General features: G+C 46.4%; 1 long non-coding RNA gene across 1 annotated transcript; it reads right to left on the reverse strand.

Moving 5' to 3' along the window:
• Positions 1 to 314: 314 nt before the first annotated feature.
• LOC125935134 (uncharacterized) lies at positions 315 to 4,472 on the reverse strand. The gene is made up of 3 exons (XR_007461608.1): positions 4,371 to 4,472; positions 2,439 to 2,563; positions 315 to 1,255 (listed from the first exon to the last, which is right to left on the reverse strand). It is a non-coding gene; the product is annotated as an uncharacterized LOC125935134 (long non-coding RNA).
• Between the last annotated feature and the right edge of the window lie 1,701 nt (positions 4,473 to 6,173).

Here is a 6,173-nt window from a genome sequence, read left to right on the forward strand (position 1 = left end):
CCTCCCTCGGATGGTTCCTTCTTTTTACGGGGAGGGTGATTGGGATTTCTGAATTCAGCATTTGATGGGCATATATATTTTCATGGGCACAATGGGCCACAGTTGGGATGTATTAGGTTCATCTAGTCCCCTCCATTACTGGAATGAAGTCAACCAAAGCCCAGAAAAAATGGAAACTATTTTCAAGGTCTTTTTTTTCCAAGTAGTAACAGAATGGAATTTGAACCCAAGTGTGGCTAATTCCAGACTTCAAAGCCTTTATTACTACAGAAAATCTATTCTTCCTCAAGGGGGGCGGGGGGATGAAAACACACACCTGAAAGTTACCCTAAGACTTTAATGAGAGTCAGAATGTAAAGCCGCTGTAACACGGTGCCTCACTCATACAGGCCCTCAGTGAATAAAACAGAATGACAAAGGAAAGGGTGCCATTTCTGTGTCTGGTTGGTCAACCAATCTCACTGATGCATACAGACCCTTCACACGTCACTTATTTCCCAACAATGCTTGGGCACATAATAAACACTCAATAAAACCCTGGTGACTAGAACTAGGAGCCATGCAAAGGCATGCCGGCTGATTTGAAACAACGCCTCCCTGGACTGTAGAACTTGAAGATGACGGCAGGTTGTTTTCATCCTGAGTTGCTCTCTAATCCATGCGTTAACCATAAATTCTAAAAGAATCCAACCAGACTTGTCATGAATAATTTACACTCTAGAGCCATTGTTGTAACTCAATATCCCGACCTACTTTTTCTAGAAAATCACTTTACATTCCTGTTCGCACAGGAGTATTGTCATAAACCCTTGCGAGGGCGGGACAGCCTATTTTAGGAAATTGGTAGCTGCACTTACATTGGTTACTGCTTCCTTCCTCAGCAAAACTTCCCAGGTGGACCTTCAGTTCAAGCAGATGACGCGGGGCCACATTCGCAAAGGCGCTCTAAAGCATAGATGCCGGAGAGCTCTTTAGACTGCCTGCTAACAATATTTTTATATACTCTGTTTCCACCCCCCACCCCCCAGCTGTTTCCTTTGCTGCCTGAGCTGTCTGGCCATGTCTGAACTGCAGCTGATGAAGCCTTTTCTGGCAAGTTGCCCAGGGAGCAGCTCTCCTGTAGATTCCGCCTCTCTCCAGGAGTTGCCTGCCTTCGGTATAATGGGCAGCATTGAAAGCTGCGAGGCGGTCGGTCCACAAGGTCAGAGTGCCTTTCATTCCTGCAATAATCAACCAGTGTAGCTCTTCCTCAGACCTGGGGAGAGAGAAGATAGAGGTCAAAAGAACAATTACATTTCACATTGACTCCAGAAAAGGCTTGGATCACAAGACTGAAAAGAAAAACGGATTCTAGCCTCCTTCGTATCCATTCCCTTTCTGGTCCTCTTTGTTATTAACACTGGCCCGAAACCATAACAAGTTTTAGCCTGATGACGTGAAAAGCGCATTTTCCGCCTGCAGATGAGATCTTTCTTCGTAGACATTTAGCACTGTCAGCAGATTGCAAAAGAATGCAAATGGGACTGCAGGGTCTATAACCAGAGACAGTAAGCAAAGGCCATTAATTATGTTTTTAAAAAATGTTAACCCTCGCAGACTGGAGAACAAGCAATTGTGCTAATTTCAATCTGTAATCAGTCCCTACATTAGCATAACTTTATTTATTTAGCATTAAGGCAACAATTTAGAGAATATAATTTAGTTGGAAATGTCAGTAATTTTGCAGCGGCAGATTGTTGTGACAAAGCTACCTCTGTTTGACCTTACAGCTGCCAGGACTAATTACTTTAATTGCATTAATTGAACTGACCATTCTGGTGCTTAGCGCAGCGGCTGTGACTCTAACCACTGAGCCGATCAACCTGGCTGAATTCTCAGTAAAATGGGCTGTTTCCTTATAAATCGCCTTTGATTCTCTGCTGCATTTCGAGAACCCAGATAATCCACCGATTACCAGGGCTGGCACTGGGATCAAGAATTTTGAGGAAAGTCCTTGAAGGAAAAAGAATATTTTTTCTATTTCCTACGCGATCCTTATCGCTCATGGCCGACTCGATGATAAAGTAATGCCACCAGTTCACTAATGACCACGAAGTGTTTTCAAAAATGCTCGTGGCAGTTTGATAGTCAACTCACAATCCCTTGTTTCACATTTTGGAATGCAGTGCTTTTTAAAAGTCTGTTTGTTTCAAGGTTTGTTTTCACCTTGTTGAGTGAATGAATACGCACTGTTCCCTGGGATTTGACTCAACACAAGGAGAAAGACACAGCGAGGCCCTAGGTTAAGACCTGTGGTCTTATGAATCTGAAAAAGATATTTTCTCCTGATAAGGAAGCCCCTACAAGACCTTTAATGAATAATTTGCTACCGGGAACGCATCTCAGCTGAAATGAAGATCTCACATGAAACCATGGAATCAGAAAGTCACAAAGTTTACCTATCGTCCAATTCAATGCCCAACCAAGGCAGGTGTCTGCTCCTCCTTGTTTCTTTCGGATGATCGTCTCATCTCTGGCTGAACACTTCAAGCTCTTTTTCTCAGATAACTCGGATTACCTTGTTCTACAATTTGGATTGTGAAAACATTCTATTAGATAATGCTACAAACTTATCTGTTTTATTATAACTTTTATTCACCAGGTGCTAATACGTATTGAATGACTGCTGTGTTCCAGGCACTGTTACTATAGACCCGTGACCTACGATTATATACTCATCTCATGCGGCCAGCAGTGCTATGCAATACATATTACAAAATGTTGCAGTTTGTTGCTAAACATACCACATAAACATAGGAGATAACGGAAATCAATGGAATTCATGGCGGAGCCTGGATTCAAATCCAGATATTTGGGTCTGGAGCCCCTGAGCTTGATCTGGATGCTTGACTGCCTCAGTATGAGATCAAATTCCCCCTCCATAGAGGAAGGGTTCATAGATCTGATAACGCAGCTGTTCTTCTGTGTCAGTGACTCCTAACTAGCCGCCTCTGGCTTCTCACCTGGCAGAGCTTCCATGTGGCAACATTTCTCGGGAGAGCGAGGCACCCAGATCCCAAGAAAGACTTAGCACTCCCAGGGTGTGCAGTACTTAAGGCTAAGTTCTACTTTTCCGCAAGCGCTTAGCCCGTATATCATGTCCTTGGGGAAGTTTTCTTGATCTCTGATTTACCTTAGGAGGTCTTCTTCTTGTTATTTAAATGATTATTTATTTTTGACAGGGGGGAGGGGCAGAGAGAGAGGGGGACCGAAGATCGGAAGTGGGGCTCTGTGCTGACAGCAGACAGCCCAACTCGGGGCTCGAACTCACGAACCACAAAATCATGACCTAAACTGAAGTCGGACACTTAACCTGCTGAGCCACCCGGGGAGCCCCTAGGAGCCCTTATTATAAGCTCTGGTGGGACCACAGAGCTTTCTTTATTAGCATGAACTCCCTGTAATTCAACACTTAAGTAATCCGGATAGCCCGCCTTTAATAGGGAAAGAAGTGTTCCTATTCATGTTCAACAGTTTTACCATTCGTGAGGCAATCCCACACAAAGCATGATAAAATTTGCAGACCTCTCGATGCCTTCAGGTTTGAGCTGTGTATTCCAATCACATGGTGTCCCCAGGAAGAGGTCTATGAATGGCTCTCTTCGTTTTCTTTGCCCCAGTGCGCTCTCATCTCCTTATAGCATGTGGAGCCCTTGTGAACTTTCTGACAGATAATAAACCCTTTGGACCTAGACTTTATCTTTTCTTCCGTGGCTGCTTTATATATCCAGCTATTTTCCGGAACGTAACCCGTGACTCTGGCCAACCTGGATTCTCGCTGTGTGTGACACATACCCCAAACTTCTGTCTCCATGACTAGGCTCATGCGGTTGCCCTCTGCCCACATCCTTCCCTCCCCGTCTGCTTTCTGCTTCCAAAGATGTGTGAAACCCTTCCCTTTTCCACACACATCTTTTTATTAAAAAAAAATTTTTTTTAATGTTTACTTTTGAGACAGAGAGAGACAAAGCATGAACGGGGGAGGGTCAGAGACAGAGATGGAGACACGAAATCCGAAGCAGGTTCCAGGCTCCGAGCTGTCAGCACAGAGCCCGACGCGGGGCTCGAACTCACAGACCGCGAGATCATGACCGGAGCGGAAGCCGGACGCTCAACCACATGCACATCTTTTCTAGAACCTTTCTGATGGGCTGTTCTGGCAATTCTATCATCCCTGGCTCTCCCCACTACCTCTTTTCTCTGTCCCCTGGCACCTCTCCTTCGTCACCTCGTGTGGTGGCCCGGCTCTTGGATGTCCCCCCTCTGTGGTCATGCGCCCTGCTGCCGTCCCCCTAGAGAAAGTCACGAAGGCGCTCACCACCAGCATTTACCGCTTTGCATTTTCAGTCCTCGGCACATCTGCCAGGCATCTTCCCATGTTCGGTCTGAGGTCATTCTTCTGGTGGAGAAGACAGAGCCCAGCGAGAGCCGAATAGTTCGATTGGCTCTTTGTCTTGTTGACATGACGTCACAGTCGCAACACTGTGACTAAGAGTTCCTTGTTCTGCTCCTTACACGCTGGTCCAAGTCGTTTTTTCCCTTATCCCCCCCCCCCCCCCCCCCCCCCCGCCCAGCAAACTTGAGCCTATTTTTCTCACTTCGTCCTTTATGCTACCATTCTTCTAGGTTTGTGCCGTTGCGTTGCTTTCGTTCTTGGCCGCAAGTTCTTTGATCTTTCAAACAGGCTTTCCAAACTCGCTGCTCAAAGGAGAGCTCTCTCAGCAACCGAATCGACTTCTTTAGTTTCTCTAACATATTCGGCTCCTTATTATTATATAGTTAGAATTTCATTTTCTAGCCCTTCTGGACCTATCTCTGCCTTTTGGAAACCCTGTGGCCGTGAGACCAAACATGCGTATTGTTTCTGAACTTTTTGTAATCTGCTTTTCCACGGTCTAGGATGCCTGTCAGATACTGATGAACTTTGCTGTCTTTTGCTCATTTGAATGCTAAGATCTCATTTCCTCTCAAGTTTTTCAGCACTTCTTTGTTCTACACGTGCCCTTTCTTTTTTTAATTTTTTTTTTTTTAACGTTTATTTTACTTTTGAGACAGAGACAGAGCATGAACGGGGGAGGGGCAGAGAGAGAGGGAGACACAGAATCAGAAGCAGGCTCCAGGCTCCGAGCCATCAGCCCAGAGCCCGACTCGGGGCTCGAACTCACGAACCGCGAGATCGTGACCTGGGCTGAAGTCGGACGCTTAACCGACTGAGCCACCCAGGCGCCCCTACACGTGCCCTTTCTTGAAGATCAGAATCAAGCGGAGATGCTTCAGCTGGTGACGAATCTGACTTCGGCTCAGGTCATGAGGTCATGGTTCATGGGATCCAGCCCTGTAGCGGGCTCTACGCTGACAGTGTGGAGCCTGCTTGGGATTCTCTCCCTCTCCCTCTCTTACTGTTCCTTCTCCACGTTCACTCACTCTCTCTCTCTCGAAAATAAACATTAAAAAAAAAAAAAGAATCAGGTTGAGAGTAACTGTGTCTTCCACATCCAAGCTGAGAATCTACATCTCTTTTTTATCTGCTGGGTTGAGGACCTCTGTCCCCAGAGGCCAGAGGGGCCCCACTCCCCAAACTACCTAATACAATGGGCGGTCCACCCAAGCTTTGACTCCTGTGAGCAGGCACCAGCAAAGAATGCCAGAGGAGTAGAAGGGGAGGCAGTCTCGGGAGAGGTACCCAGCCTCCTTCGCCGGAGGGAAGGCTCCCACATCAATCGCTTCCCAAAGTCCTTGACTACTGCCATCATCCTTTGTCCAGAAGGATCGCTCTACAGCTGTAGAGTGGAGACAGCAATGTGGAGGAGGTAAGGGAACTAACATGGGAGAAATGAAAAACCATGAACCATGGATGGAGCGGTATGGGACTAGCATCCACTGAGATGCTTTTGTGTGCGGGCAACTCCACACATGGATCCCTTGTTCCTTCCAATGCCATTTTGCCACATGAGGCAATGGCGCCTCAGGTACCTTGCTGGACTTCTCTAAGTCACGGAACCAGGGAATGCAAAAGCCGGGCCTGAATCCTAAAGTTGAGGATGATGTGACAACCAAACCAGGAGCTTACAATCCACTGGGCAGCAGATAATCTCAGTTACATGTTTGCAATAGTACCGAATTTACAAGGGACA

The sequence above is a fragment of the Panthera uncia genome (genome assembly GCF_023721935.1).
Source record: "Panthera uncia isolate 11264 chromosome A1 unlocalized genomic scaffold, Puncia_PCG_1.0 HiC_scaffold_17, whole genome shotgun sequence".
NCBI lineage: Eukaryota > Metazoa > Chordata > Mammalia > Carnivora > Felidae > Panthera > Panthera uncia.